The 16,328-nt window shown below is 40.7% G+C and overlaps 1 long non-coding RNA gene across 1 annotated transcript; it reads right to left on the bottom strand.

Moving 5' to 3' along the window:
* Nucleotides 1-424: 424 nt before the first annotated feature.
* LOC130983272 (uncharacterized) lies at nucleotides 425-15,774 on the bottom strand. Its single transcript, XR_009087295.1, has 3 exons — nucleotides 15,543-15,774; nucleotides 14,570-14,962; nucleotides 425-837 (listed from the first exon to the last, which is right to left on the bottom strand). It is a non-coding gene; the product is annotated as an uncharacterized LOC130983272 (long non-coding RNA).
* Between the last annotated feature and the right edge of the window lie 554 nt (nucleotides 15,775-16,328).

Genomic DNA, 16,328 nt, shown 5'->3' with positions numbered 1-16,328 from the left:
TTTATTGTATGTTGATTTTATTTTTGAATTTGATGTTGTTGTTTTTGAATTTGAATAATGTGTTATTATTGGTGTTGAATATTGTGTTCTTGAATCTGATTATTAGTATTTAGTGGGAGTAAGGAAAATGGTGGTGGTGGTAAAAAGGTGGTGGTGGTGGAGGTTATTTTTGTTTATAAAAAGTCAAAAGAATGATTTTAATATAAAAAATAACGTTAGGGACGATTTTATATCCAAAACAACGTTGGAGACGAATTTAATTTTGACCCATAACCTTAGGAACCAAAACAGTATTTATCCCTATAAAATACATATTAAAAATGAAACAGCACAAGTATTCACATAAATATATAATGACTATTTTTTTAATGTATATATAATATTAGGAAATTTAGTGTTATAAATAAACTGGCCATCAATATTACCAGAATACACATTTTTCAAAGTTGATACCAAAATGCATTTTTTCCATAAACTATGTAAACTGCGACAGGGGTATTGCGGTTTACAAAATACACGTAATCCGCTACAAGAGTGTCGCGGATTACGTTCGAAGCCAAACTGCACATAATCCGCGGTAGGATGTCACTGTTTGTATGTGACTTGAAAATGTGCATAAACCGCTGTAGGGATGTAGCGGTTTATGTTGATATGCAAAATGGCTAAAAACTGTGGCAGGAGTTTAGCGGTTTCTGTGTATATGTGTTTTTTCTCCCAATTGAATATTTTTCAACCTGAACCTTTAACTTTAGCATAGTTTGCACCAGCTTCAATGCATCACTCATGTCTGACATCTCATCAGTGAAATGGAATTGCACATCATTTCAGTCATGGTGCCTGCGAATTAGAGATTGAAATCATCTTTTTATATACCTACGAAATGGGACGCCTACAAAATAGAGTCGTGGCCATTTTTCTAATGTTCGCAGGTGAAATGACTTCCATTAGAATATTAGGATGGATAAGGAATGATCATATTGAATTTTTCTATTTAAACAATAATAAGTTTGGATGTTTTACAAAAGGAGAAGGGAATTGTTAAGAATAGGTTTAAATTTTGTTTTTTATTTTTATTTTTTATAGATAATTTTTATTTTCAATTTTTTACATTTAAAATTTTTATACCTTATTTTTAAATGTTGAAAATAACAAAAATATGTTTAGCTGGTCTATTTTTAAAATGTATTTTTTAATATTTTAAAATATAAAATTATATTTTTATTAAAGGTACGTTTTTAGTTAATTAATTTTTTATTAAATTAACTATTTATTTTTATATAATATCAAACATGAAATATATTTGTTGAATTTATAGTCAATTTAGTTCTAAAATTTAGGATTGAACAAATATATTTGTTAAATTTTTTATTTAGTACTGAGTACGTACTACCTGAATTAAAAGAGTTACGGTGAAAAATAGATTAACTTACTAGTCTTATTTTTTAATAGTTGATCTATATAAATACAATTAATTATTTTAAGATTGTAATTTATTTCATATTTGATATTATATAAAAATAAATTGTTAGACAGAGAACTTAGCCAATAAAATAAGCCAATAGTTAGAGAAAGCATAGCCTAAAAAAAATAAAACTAAATAAATAAACACAATATCACATGCTAAAAAAAATTGATCTTCTGATAAAATTGAAACAAAATAATCAAAAAGATCGCTGAAAAAATTAACTATATATATATATTGTTACGGTAGGTAACCGGAGATTAATCCAATGGATGGCGTTCGACGGCCCAAGTGTATAATAGAGGAGGACTCCAGGTAGGTCCGCAACTCGGGAGGCTCCGTCCGACTTGTGCTCGCGTGTGAATGGGGGGTGGTACCTGCAAAGACACTCCGATGCCTAAGTTAGCAAGAGTGTGAGCAGGTCTAAAGAGTATTGGACTTAGAGATACCTGAGGGATGTCAGTGTATTTATAGTGATGAGCCAATAACCACCGTTGGTGTAGTGCCGTATCTTTAGGGTGGTAACCGTCCCTATTATCTTGGGGAGGTTAAGATATGGCTTTATGAGGCGGTTAGAGAGATTTTCGGGGCGGTTACTCATTTGAATGAGTGTTTATCTGCCAGCTAATCTCGCATCCGACCTCTTCTGACCAAGTCGTGGTTGATACCGACTTCTTATGTGAAGGTCGGTACTTAGCTAGGCTTTTATCCTTTAGATTAGGCCTTTTAGTTGGACCTGGGCCTTTGTATTGGGCCAGGGTATGAACAATGCCCCTACTTGAGCCCAAATTTTCTTTAAAGTTTGGGTTCAAGTATTCAACTCGGGTTCGTAGTCGACTTGTTTGAGAGAACACGGATCTTGGAAACCGACGTGATTTTCGCGACCTTTGGTTTCTGACAGTTACGTCAATTCAAGCGTCGTGTCCGTTGAGGGATCGTTTAGGGATTGAGGGCTTTGGTAACGGTGCAGTCTCATAATGACTGCCTCGCTTTTTACCATTATGCCCCTTAGCCTTTTTTATAAATACTTTCCCTCTCTTTCCATTTTCCGTTTCTGCAATCTTTCAAACTTTCTCCTTATCTTGTTCGTACTGCATCCTTGCGTTCGAAGACTTCTGTTCTTCTCCAACCTCCATTTTCGGATAAAGGTTAGTTTTGCTTTTTCCGTGTCATGCTTTATGTTTGCATGTTTTGTTTTGCAAGTAGATAGGTTGACCTATAGACTCTAGCTTCGTATCCTCTCTCTTTTAGGGGCCATCTTTTTTGATTTTTCCCTTTTTCCCTTTTGTAGGTTTCTGCCACTTTTCTTTATATAAAAAATGGCTTCCGTAGACGTTCTTTCTCAATGGGTAGATGTTACGGTCCTTGGGGAGGAACCGTTGGTCGACGCTGAGTTCATCACTCATCTTCGTACTCATCACAGGTTCTGTACTTCAGAGGAGGACGAGCCCAAATATGAACTAATAATCCCGGGTCCTGAAGACTGGGTCTGTTTTGGGAGAGAGAATGAGGAGGCCCCTCATTTTTTCTTTATGTATGAGTGCATGATCACCCGTTTGGGTGTTTTTCTTCCTTTCTCAGATTTTGAGACATCTGTTTTGCATCATTGTAATGTTGCCCCTACTCAACTTCACCCCAATTCTTGGGGTTTTTTGAAGATTTATCAGTTTATAAGCCACGCTCTGGACTTTTCGACCTCTCTGAAGATTTTCTTCTTTCTCTTCCATATGACCAAGCCTTTTAGTGGGCTCAACAATAAACAGCAATGGGTATCCTTCCGAGCCATTCAAGGTCGGAGGGTTTTCACCCTTTTTGACGAATCCTTCCACGACTTTAAAAACTTCTTTTTCAAAGTTCAAGCCGTAGAGGGTCACCATCCCTTTTTCCTGGATGAACATTCCTCCCCCCGCTTCCCCCTTTATTGGTCGCCGCCTTCCTCTTGTGAAAAATATGGTCCCGACGACCTGGATGAGGTGGAGGCGGCCATTGTAGGGTTTTTCCGAGAAGCGTGGGGGAGGTCCCCATATTTGGATACCAGAAAAATTCTTCAGGGAACACCGACTTTCGTTCAATCTCAAATAGGTAGTGCATGCATTCTTTATTTCCGAGTTGTTTCCGCCGACTTTCATTTTACCGACTTGTAACTTGGTGGTTTGTTTTGTAGATATGGCAAAAAAGAATGCTCAGGAGGCCTACCAAAGGGTTCGGGAGGCCAAGGCAAAGTCCCGGGCTAGGTCCGGGGCGGTCACCTCTCCTCCTCCTCCCCCTCCTCCTCCTAAGAGTACTGGCACTCCTTCTCAACCTATTGTCATTTCTTCCTCAAGTTTGCCCCGACCACCTCCTTCTGCCCAAATTCTCTCTGAGCCTGAGAAGAAGAAGCGCAAGACTTTGGAGTCTGGCTCTTCTTCTTTTGATGGTGGGGTTAAGGTGGATGCTATGGCATTCGTCCGAAAGAACATCTATCCTTTTATCAGTATGGATGATGTTTCTGTTCGAAACCACCTCACTACCATGGCTGAAGAGAGTTTTAGGGCGGCAGGTGTTTGCGGCAAACTTTTGGACATTTTTGAGAAGGCTCCCCTCAGCTCCTTGGGTGCAACCTCGAGGGTTGAGGAGTTGGAAGGGAGACTTCGTATTTTTGAAAAACACGAGAAGGAGCTGAAGGAGGAGAGAGATAAGTTGAGGAAGGAGAGGGATCACCTGAAGGAGGAGGAGGGCAAGCTGCGGGCCCAATGTACTTTGGAGGCTAATCTGAGGAAGACGGCGCAAGACAGCTACCACAGCATATTTCAAGATATTGTGGCCGTGAGGAAGGACTTGCTGAACTCTCGAAACGCATACGCCGAGTTGGAGGACTCTATCGCCGATGGTGCCGAGGAGTCTTGGAGAATTTTCTTGGAACAAATCAGAGTTATCGCTCCCGACTTGGACCTTTCTCCACTACATCCTGACAAAGTGGTTATTGATGGCGCCATTGTTGATCCTCCTGTTCCCGAGGTCGTTTCCGAGTCAGACCTAAAGACTCGGGGACAGAGGATTATGGAGTCTCCTCCTCGTCCCCAAGATGCTCCGAGTTCTTCAATCCTTACTCCGACTTCCTCTTTGGCTCCTCCTCCCGGTCCTGGTGGTGATTCCTCTACCCCGATCAAAAAATGACTTCTTTATTTTTATGGCTATATGGGGGCCCGGCCTGTGGGTCCCCCCTTTTTTAAACTTTATTTATCTGTTGGGGCTTGTGAACAATTTCTCTTTCTAGCCTTTTAAGGCCGTAAACAAAATATTCCAGTCCGTACCCTTTTTTGGATAAGGGTTTTAAAAATAAATGCCCTTTTTTGGATAAGGGTTTAAGTTACCTTGTGCATGCACATGCTTTTTTGTTTTGGATATATTTGATCTTTTCTGAAAAAACCCTTTTGTTAGCTTGTATTGTTTTCTCAAGCCCTTTTCGTTCGAAGGTTTGTATGCAACCTTTGAACTTTTTCCAGGTTTTGATATCCCTTTTGTTATCCTTTATACTCAACTTTTGCTTTAGTGAGTTTTTATAACTTAGGTTATTTTTGCGATGTGTTTTTCATTAACTCGGAATATATCCGAGTTTTTCTACTCGGGTTCTTGTCTTTGACTTATGAGTCGGACTGTTCTCGAGTTTGGTACGATCAACTCATATAACCTCTTTACACCGACTTGTACCTCGTCGTTTCATCCTGACGACCATGTTAGGTCGGTTCATGGGATTTTCACGTTTTGTCGAGCTTAAGTCGGCGCGTTTCGTAGAAAGACTTATAAAAATAAAGAAGGATATTTAAGAGAGATATAATAAACGACAAAGATCTTTATTAAATGGGAAGGTACCTTTTTGCTACTAAGGGTCTTGATAGCTTATTTTCCCTTAGCCTCTACTATGATGCCTCGTTAAAAACCCTTCTCCAGAAAAAACCCTTTTCTTTGGGAAAAAATCGTGAAGTTGGGAAAAGAGTACATCAGGGAGTAGAGTTCGCTTCTAACTGTAGTACCTTTTTATATTACAAGCATGCCACGACCTCGGTAGCTCATTGTCATTTAGGTCGGTTACTTTATAATAACCTTTTCCTAAGACTTCTTTGACTTTGTACGGTCCCTTTCAATTCGCGGCGAGTTTTCCCTCTCCCGATTTGTTGATTCCGATGTCATTTCTGATTAGGACCAAGTCATCTGTAGCAAATGTTCTTCGAATGACTTTTTTGTTGTACCTCGCAGTCATTCTTTGCTTTAGTGCAGCTTCTCTTATCTGGGCCCCCTCTCGGACTTCGGGGAGCAAGTCGAGCTCCTCTTTGTGCCCCTGTATATTTCCGACCTCATCGTGGAGAGTTACCCTTGGGCTTTGCTCACTGATTTCTATTGGAATCATGGCTTCTACGCCATAGACTAATCTGAAGGGCGTTTCTCCTGTGGCGGATTGGGGAGTTGTCCTATAAGCCCATAATACTTGGGGGAGCTCTTCCGCCCAAGCTCCCTTTGCTTCCTGTAATCTCTTCTTCAAACCTGCCAGTATGACCTTGTTAGCTGCCTCGGCTTGCCCATTTGCTTGTGGGTGTTCTATCGAGGTGAATTGATGTTTGATTTTCATACTGGCTACCAGACTTCTGAAGGTGGCGTCAGTAAATTGGGTTCCATTATCCGTGGTGATGGAATAAGGTATTCCATACCTTGTGATGATATTTTTGTAGAGGAACCTGCGACTTCTTTGAGCGGTGATAGTGGCTAATGGTTCTGCTTTTATCCACTTCGTGAAGTAGTCTATTCCCACGATTAAGTATTTGACTTGCCCTGGTGCTTGGGGAAAAGGACCTAACAAATCCATTCCCCATTTTGCGAAAGGCCAGGGGGAAGTTATACTAATGAGCTCTTCTGGTGGAGCCACGTGGAAATTTGCATGCATCTGGCATGGCTGGCATTTTTTCACAAAGTCTGTGGCATCTTTCTGCAAGGTCGGCCAATAGAATCCTGCTCGGATTACTTTCCTGGCCAACGACCTTGCTCCGAGGTGGTTTCCGCAGATTCCACTATGTACTTCCTCCAACACCTCGGTGGTTCTTGAGGTCGGTACACACTTCAGCAATAGTGTTGATATCCCTCTTCTGTAAAGGACATTTCTCACCAATGCATAATGTTGTGCTTCCCTTCGGATCTTTTTAGCCTCTTTCTCCTCTTTGGGGAGGATGTCGAATTTCAGGTATTCGACTAAGGGATTCATCCATCCGAGGTTCAGGCCGACCACCTCAAGTACCTCTTGTTGATCCTCTATTTTTGACACCGAGGGCTCTTGGAGGGTTTCTTGGATCAGGCTTCTATTGTTCCCTCCGGGTTTGGTACTTGCTAACTTGGATAGGGCGTCAGCTCTGCTATTTAGATCCCGAGTTATGTGCTTAACCTCGGTTTCTGCAAAGCGCCCGAGGTGTTCCAAGGTTTTTTCCAAGTATTTCTTCATATTGGGGTCCTTTGCCTGATATTCTCCACTTATTTGGGACGTCACCACTTGTGAGTCGCTGTAGATTATCACGTTTGTAGCGCCAACTTCTTCTGCTAACTTTAATCCGGCAATCAAGGCTTCATATTCTGCCTGATTGTTTGAAGCCGGAAATTCAAATTTTAAGGAGACCTCTATCTGGGTTCCTTTTCTATCTACCAATATTATGCCTGCGCCGCTCCCTGTTTTGTTGGAGGATCCGTCTACATAGAGTTCCCATGTAGTCGGTTTTTCCTCTTGTTCTCCTGCATATTCTGCGATGAAGTCGGCGAGGCATTGGGCTTTGATTGCTGTCCGAGTTTCATATCTTAAATCGAACTCGGAGAGCTCTATCGCCCATTGAACCATTCTCCCTGCAACATCCGTCTTTTGGAGGATTTGCTTCATGGGTTGGTTTGTACGGACTCTTATTGTATGAGCCTGAAAGTAGGGTCGTAGCCTTCGTGAGGCTATCACTAAGGAGTAGGCAAACTTCTCCAGTTTGTGGTATCTTAGCTCAGGGCCTTGTAGAACCCTACTGGTAAAGTAGACCGGGTGTTGACCGACCTCGTCTTCTCTGATCAGGGCTGATGAGACAGCCCTGTTTGCCACGGATAGGTATAGGACAAGGTCTTCTCCCGGTACTGGTCGGGTTAAGATAGGAGGTTGGCTTAAGAATTTTTTGAACTCTTGGAACGCCTCCTCACATTCCGGAGTCCATTCAAACTGGCATCCCTTCCTTAATAAGGAAAATAATGGAAGGGATTTTAGTGCTGATCCTGCCAAAAATCTGGAGAGGGCTGCAAGTCGGCCATTGAGCTGTTGAACCTCTCTTAAACAAGTCGGGCTCTTCATTTCTAGGATGGCTCTGCATTTGTCGGGATTGGCCTCAATCCCTCTTTGTGTTAGCATGAAGCCTAGAAATTTCCCTGCTTCTACTGCGAAGGCGCATTTTGCGGGATTTAGTCTCATCCCATGCAACCTTATAGTGTTGAAGACTTGTGAGAGGTCGGTTAAGAGGTCGACTTCTTGCTTGGTTTTTACTAACATGTCGTCGACGTATACCTCCATTAAGCTCCCTAAATGGGGGGAAAACACTTTGTTCATCAGCCTTTGGTACGTGGCTCCTGCATTCTTCAGTCCGAATGGCATGACCACGTAGCAATAGTTGGCTTTTGGTGTGATGAACGAGGTTTTCTCCTGGTCGGGTTCATGCATCGGGATTTGGTTATATCCCGAGTAGGCGTCCATGAATGATAGGTATTGGTACCCTGAGCTGGAGTCCACCAGGGCATCAATACTCGGTAGGGGATAAGGGTCCTTAGGACATGTCTTATTCAAGTCGGTATAGTCGACGCACATTCTCCATTTACCATTTTGTTTTTTGACTAGCACTACGTTGGCTAGCCACATTGGGTATTTGACCTCTCTAATAAAGCCGGCTTCCAGGAGCGCCTGTACTTGCTCTTCTACTATGGAGGCCCTCTCTGGGCCGAGCTTGCGTCTTCTTTGCTGTACAGGTCGGGACCCTGGGTAAACCGAGAGCCTGTGAGACATGAGTTCGGGATCAATCCCGGGCATGTCGGAAGCCTTCCAGGCGAAGAGGTCGGAATTAGCTCTTAGGAGTTCACCCAACCTTTGTTTCAGGGTTTCCCCTAGGTTGGCTCCTATGTAAGTGTTTTTTCCTTCCTCCTCACCGACTTGTATCTCCTCGGTTTTTCCTCCCGGCTGAGGTCGTAGCTCTTCTCTGGTCCTTGTGCCGCCCAGTTCTATGGTGTGGACTTCTTTGCCCTTTCCTCTCAGATTTAGGCTTTCGTTATAGCACTTCCTTGCCAATTTTTGATCTCCCCTCACCGTTGCTATTCCTCCTGGAGTTGGGAATTTCATGCAGAGGTGAGGAGTTGATACCACTGCTCCAAGGCGATTAAGGGTAGTTCTGCCGATTAAGGCATTGTAGGCTGACCCTTCATCGATGACTATAAAGTCTATGCTCAGAGTCCTTGATTTTTCCCCTTTTCCAAAGGTGGTGTAGAGGGGCAAAAATCCCAGCGGCTTTATTGGTGTATCCCCTAACCCATATAGGGTGTCGGGGTAAGCTCTCAACTCTTTTTCATCTAACCCTAGCTTGTCGAAGGCGGGCTTGAAAAGGATGTCCGCCGAACTTCCTTGGTCCACTAGGGTTCTGTGGAGATAGGCGTTGGCTAGGATCATAGTTATCACCACGGGGTCGTCATGCCCGGGGATTATCCCTTGCCCATCCTCCTTTGTGAATGATATAGTGGGGAGGTCGGGTGTCTCATCCCCGACCTGATAGACTCTTTTGAGATGTCTTTTGCGAGAAGATTTGGTGATTCCTCCTCCCGCAAATCCTCCTGAGATCATGTGGATGTGTCTCTCAGGGGTCTGTGGTGGAGGATCTCTCCTGTCCATATCGTCTCGCTTTCTCTTTCCATGGGTGTCCGACCTCTCCATGAGATATCTGTCAAGCCTACCTTCTCTAGCCAGCTTTTCTATCACATTTTTGAGGTCGTAACAGTCGTTGGTGGAGTGACCATATATTTTATGGTACTCGCAATACTCGCTGCGACTTCCCCCTTTTTTGTTTTTAATAGGTCTTGGGGGTGGCAGCCTTTCAGTGTTGCAGATCTCTCTGTATACATCCACTATAGAAGTCTTTAGAGGAGTATAAGAGTGATACTTTCTGGGCCTTTCGAGGCCGGGTTCTTCCTTCTTCCTGACTTCCCTTTCCCTCTCCCTAGAGGAGGAAGTAGGTCCAGGTCGTGAACTCAGGTCTCTTAATTTGGCATTCTCTTCCATGTTGATGTACTTTTCGGCCCTTTCTTGTACATCACTTAGAGAAACGGGGTGTTTTTTAGATATGGACTGTGAGAAGGGACCTTCTCTAAGTCCATTGACTAACCCCATTATTACTGCCTCCGTGGGCAGGTCTTGGATCTCTAAACATGCCTTATTGAACCTTTCCATATAGGCTCGTAAAGACTCTCCGACCTCCTGTTTTACTCCCAGGAGGCTCGGTGCATGTTTTACTTTATCTTTTTGGATTGAGAACCTCATCAAGAATTTCCTTGAGAGGTCTTCAAAACTAGTGATGGATCTTGGGGGGAGGCTATCGAACCACTTCATCGCTGCTTTCGATAAAGTAGTCGGGAAAGCCTTGCATCTCGTGGCGTCGGAGGCATCAGCTAGATACATCCGACTTTTGAAGTTGCTAAGATGATGCTTTGGATCCGTAGTTCCGTCATAGAGGTCCATATCAGGGCTTTTGAAGTTCCTTGGAACTTTTGCCCTCATTATGTCCTCGCTGAAAGGATCTTCTCCGCTCGGGAGTTGATCTTCTCCTTCGTCGCGGGAGTTTTTGAGGGAGGATTCTAGCTGCAAGAGTTTTCTTTCTAACTCTTTTCGCCGTTCCATCTCCTCTTTAAGGTACCTTTCGGTTTCCTTTTGCCTCTCCCGCTCTTGTTCCAATTGCTCCAGGCGGCTATGGACTAGTCCCATCAATTCGGTTACGTGGGATGGTCCGCCCTTTTCCGATTCACGTCCATCTGAGGAGTTTACCTTCGGATTCTTCATTCCGGAGGTACCCTCTCTGTGTTGGTCGTTATCTTGTTGTTGGGCCATGTCTTCGTTATCATTACCCATGTCCAGATTCTCTTGTTCAGAATCTGTTTCCACATGGCCTTCTTCGTGGGATCTATCCGCCATCGTTGAATGATCTCTCGGGTCCCCGGCAACGGCGCCAATGTTACGGTAGGTAACCGGAGATTAATCCAATGGATGGCGTTCGGCGGCCCAAGTGTATAATAGAGGAGGACTCCAGGTAGGTCCGCAACTCGGGAGGCTCCGTCCGACTTGTGCTCGCGTGTGAATGGGGGGTGGTACCTGCAAAGACACTCCGATGCCTAAGTTAGCAAGAGTGTGAGCAGGTCTAAAGAGTATTGGACTTAGAGATACCTGAGGGATGTCAGTGTATTTATAGTGATGAGCCAATAACCACCGTTGGTGTAGTGCCGTATCTTTAGGGTGGTAACCGTCCCTATTATCTTGGGGAGGTTAAGATATGGCTTTATGAGGCGGTTAGAGAGATTTTCGGGGCGGTTACTCATTTGAATGAGTGTTTATCTGCCAGCTAATCTCGCATCCGACCTCTTCTGACCAAGTCGTGGTTGATACCGACTTCTTATGTGAAGGTCGGTACTTAGCTAGGCTTTTATCCTTTAGATTAGGCCTTTTAGTTGGACCTGGGCCTTTGTATTGGGCCAGGGTATGAACATATATATATAAAAGAAAGTGGAATAACCTGAGAATTGGGGAGCATGATGGGAGAATCAAGCAATGCAGTGAAACTAATGTAGGAGAATAGTGATACATGGTGATGCAAAGCAAGAAAATGGAGATACAGAAGTGAAAAGGGTCGCGGTTCATGCACGTTGTCGCGACACTCCTACTGTGATTTATGTGATGATTTTCCTCTAACGTAATCCGCGACACCCCTGTGGCGGATTACGTTCATTTATAAACCGCGATATCCTATCACGATTTACATAATTTATGAAAAAAATGCATTTCATTATCCACTTTTCAAAATGTGTATTTTGGTAATTTTGCGGGTCAGTTTATTTAATTCAATAAATTGCCCTATAATATTTTTAGTAAAGATAATCTTGATATTATATAAATAACTATGAGCCTTAAAATTTTTATAAATTTATAATGTATATTTTTATGTGATTAAATTTTTATTATTTCATAAAATATTTTTTACTTGTATTCATAATTATGTATTTAAAATTATTTTAAAATATTTATTAATTGTTACTATCATTTATTTGAGTTTACATAATGTACAGATCTTATTCTAATTCTTTATAATGTCGAAGATATAAATAATACAATTTTTGTAAATCGAGAATTAAATCAGTACAATTTATAAATTGAGTATATACCCATTTTGGTCCTTAAAGAATTTCAAATCAGACATTTTAGTCTTCAACTAAAATTAATTACTCGATTGGTCTCTAACAATTAATTTCGTCAGTCACTTAGATCCTTGGCTCCGTCAACTCTAACGGAAGACAAAATGATCCCTGAAAATTCTAACATGGGACAAAATGATCCCTGACAACTCTAACAAGGGAAAAAATGATCCCTGACCCCTTTATTCGAAACGACACTATTCTTCCCCAATTTTTATGATATCTCGCATAACCTTAACATTCATACTCTCTTTCTTCACCTTCACAGTCTTCTTTTCCATCCTTTCCTTCCTCCTCTTTTGCTCCAAGATTAAGCCATGGTGTAATTGTCACACGTGTCGCACCAACCTCAACATGTCATGGACCACACACTTTCTAAATCTTTAGCTTCATTCTTTCTTTTCCGGAGTCTTAACAAATGACTTGCTATCTAAATTCATGGGATCCATCGAAGACGACAACTAGTTGAGAGACATAGGCATTAGTTTCTTGAGTATGAATTGGTTGAGAACAAGTTAAGGATTTTTTTTCTTTTTCTTAGATAATTACATCTCCACTCAATTCCAAACAAAGTGGGCGTAGTTCCAAAAAACAATAACAAAAACAGAGTAATAACTATAAAGAAAACATAAAAACTAGCATAGAACAGCAAACAGGGAGCAAAAGAATATAATGATTTTAGCTCCTCCAAAGACACTTCAAGATGAACCCGATCAGTTATACAACATCAAATCATGATCATTCTCCTTCCAACTTTTACTCTGCAGAATTATTGGCCTTTTTCATAAATCAGTAAATCATGCATCAAAGATCAACTTCATATGTCTTCTTATTCACCTTAGACTTGATATTTGCACTCATAAGTACATTAATTACTCCTATATTGTTGATCTTGATTGTGCATTCTACAACTTCCTCCTTTAACTTCTCTAATACCAACACTTCATTATTAAAGACAATGTTATTTCTACATTTCTATGTGCACCATATTACAGAAAAAAATAATACCATCCACACTTCCTTCATATCTTTCCTTATCTTTCTATCCATCCACACCTCAAAGCATTCTTTGGTGGTTCGTGGCCAAAACCAAATCACACTCCAATCCACCAAGATTGATCCCCACAACTTCTATATACGATCACATAAAAAAAACAAGTGATGTACTGTCTCTAATCTATCCTTACATAAGATACAAAAGGATTCCGCTTCTGGTACAATCTTAAACTTACATAATCTATCTCTAGTATTCAATCTTTCTAAAATTACAAACCACATCAGCAACTCAATCTGTGGAGAATTTTTTTCTTGTGAACATTAAATTTATAGAGTGTACATTGTGTAGTTTGAAGTTACAGTGCTAGACTGTTAGTGTTATGCGAGATATGATGGAAATTGGGAGAGAACAGTGTCGTTTCCAAACAAAGAAGATCAGGGACCATTTTGTCCCCTGTTAGAGTTGTCAGGGGCTATTTTGTCCTCCGTTAGAATTAACGGAATAAAGAACCTAAGTGACTGACGGAGTTAATTGTTAGAGACCAATCGAGTAATTAATTTTAGTTGGAGACTAAAATGTCCAGTCTAAAATTCTTTGAGGACCAAAATGGGTATATACTCTTATAAATTTTAAAGATCATTTTAAGATGTAATTTGTTGTTGTTATTAGGGATAAGTATTGTTTTGGTCCCTCACGTTGAGGGTCGGAATCGAATCCGTCCTCGATCTAATTTTCGATTTAGAATCGTCCTTAACATTTTTTTTTCATATTAAAATCGTCCTTTTTAATTTTTATTCCTAAACTACTCTTCCTTTTTAATAAAATTAAAAAATAAAAAAAAACACGGTTGGGGTGGGGGAGGGGAAGGGGAGGCGGGAAGGGGAGACAGGGAGGGGGAGACCGGGAGTGGGGGTGGGGGTGGGGGTGGGGGTGGCGGGAAGGGGAGACAAGGAGGGGAAGACCGGGGGTGGGGTGGGGTGGGGTGGGGTGGCGGGAAGGGGAGACAGGGAGGGAGAGACCGGGGGTGGGGTGGGGTGGGGGTGGTGGGAAGGGGAGTCCGGAGGGGTGGGGGAGGGGGGAAGGAGAGACCGGGGGTGGGGGTGGCGAGAAGGGGAGTCCGGAGGGGGGAAGGGGAGACCGAAGGTTGGGGAGGGGGAAAGGGGAGACCGGGGGTGAGGTGGGGGTGGGGTGGGGGTGGATGGTGGGGGGAAGGGGAGACCGGAGGGGTGGGGGAGGGGGAGACCGGAGGGTGGGGAAGGGGAAGGGTAGTTTAGGAATAAAAATTAAAAAGGACGATTTTAATACGAAAAAAAAAACGTTAAGGACGATTCTAAATCGAAAATTAGATCGGGGATGGGTTCGATTCCGACCCTCAACGTGAGGGACTAAAACAATACTTATCCCTTGTTATTAATAGTGATATTGATTATTGTTCACCAAATCTATGTATTCCTTTCAAATATGCTCGTGCATTTCCATTGTTTATTTTGTTTTCTACTTGGTTTGGTTGTTACTTATTTTTCACATTTTCTTCCAATTAGTTTTAACGCCGTATTCTTTAATATTAATGAAAATATTGTTTATATTTTGTTTATATCAAATAGCCCTTTATCAAGCCCATTAAACCTCACCTAATCCTTTGTACAGTTGCAGTTCCATCACATTATAAGCCACCCTTCACCCCTAAAACAGCCTCGGCTCAGTTGCTCCCTCACAAGGAAAATAGTGCCATGTGTCATTTATCCATTAAAAAAACGAGAATCTCTTTATTTCTGTACGAAATAAGCTTTGTACACTATAATTTCTCTTTTTTTTTTATATTTTTGCTATTGCAGCTAGTGAAAATGAAATATTTTTTTTTCATATTTTTTTAAAATACTGCCAGCAAAAATGAAAAGAGAGAGAGAAAGAGAGAAGAGAAAAAGTCATTGTTACTCCATTTCCTTGAGTGACCCCTTCTGTGTAGAGTATGTCTCTTTCGGCAGGTTCGTATTCATTACTAGATATCTCTAGTTCTCTACAGCCTGTAAGAAACAAGAACATTATTATCTAGCTGTGTCTGAATATCATTTATTTTTCTAAAGTGGTAAACGCAAAAGAACAACTTTATGCAAATAAGTGAATAACTCTTTTACATATCCAGTAAACAACTAAGAGCCTCACAAAAGAAGGGAAAAAGGACAACGAAAATAAGTCACCATAATGAAAGAGTTCATAAATTTATAAACGTTTTTTATTTTATGGGAACAATATGTTGTGTCATCGGAATGGTCAAGAGATAAGTTAATTTATCCATTTTTCAATGTTCAAGTTTTATAAATGAAAATAGTCGCGATTTCTACTTCCTCACACCAGATTAGACAAATACTATAGTGACAAGGAAGAATTAGGGGTCAATATTTTTAATAAAAAAATATATAAAAAATTAGTTAGCTTAGTGTTAACTTAAATAATAAAAAAACCTAGTATTTGCTTTCTAAAAATAAATCTATATTACGAGAATACTATTTCAGCTTTGCCCATGCCTGAAATATCCCTAGGACTTCTTTCATTATTATTATTTAAAATCCCTAGTACCAAAAAACACGGATTGTAAGTTGTAACCTCAAATTTCTACTGAGCAGTGAGCATTGTAGTACTTGATGATGAAGAATTCTGCCAAATTTATGACTGTCCTTTCCATATGGTTCCTCTTTCATGAAATGATGTAGTAACTTGCAGAAACTCAGGGACACCAATGTGTTTATTTTCATTTGGTAGTTCCCACCCACTTACCTGACACCTCTTGTTTATTTTCATTTGGTAGTTCCACCCACTTATCTGACGCCTCTTATGTGTAGACTCATCAACTCAAGTTAATGCTCTTGGATCTTCTACATTGTATACCACTGATTTAGATTGCAACTTATTTTCGTTTATCTTATCATATCTCTGACTCTGAGAGATAAATACCAATTCGATATTCAAAAGATTCAGACGCTTATAAAATAGTACTTAAAAGATATTATCAACAAAAAATCCTTAAAAAAGAAATTAATTTTGACAAAAATGACCAATCTTTAATAGAATTACCTAAAATTAAGGTTAAATACTGACGTGTCATTTAACAATGATCAAAATTAAAAAATTATTCATACTTTTAATTTTGAGTAAAATATACTTTTTGTCTCTAAAATTTACTTAAAGTTTTGAAATTACCCCTAAACTTCGATTTTGTCTCAAAAATTTTCGATTTGCATCAATTCTACCCCTAAGCGTTAACAACGTTCAAATCACTAACAACGATAGTGACATGGCAAAAAAGGAGTTCTAATGTGGCACCTAATATTGAGTCATATTTAAAACATTTTTTAAATATTTTTTAATTTTTTGTTTAAAAATTTATATTAC

This window comes from Arachis stenosperma, chromosome 5 (genome assembly GCF_014773155.1).
Source record: "Arachis stenosperma cultivar V10309 chromosome 5, arast.V10309.gnm1.PFL2, whole genome shotgun sequence".
Classification (NCBI taxonomy): domain Eukaryota; kingdom Viridiplantae; phylum Streptophyta; class Magnoliopsida; order Fabales; family Fabaceae; genus Arachis; species Arachis stenosperma.
This window is presented reverse-complemented; position numbering and strand designations above follow the sequence as displayed.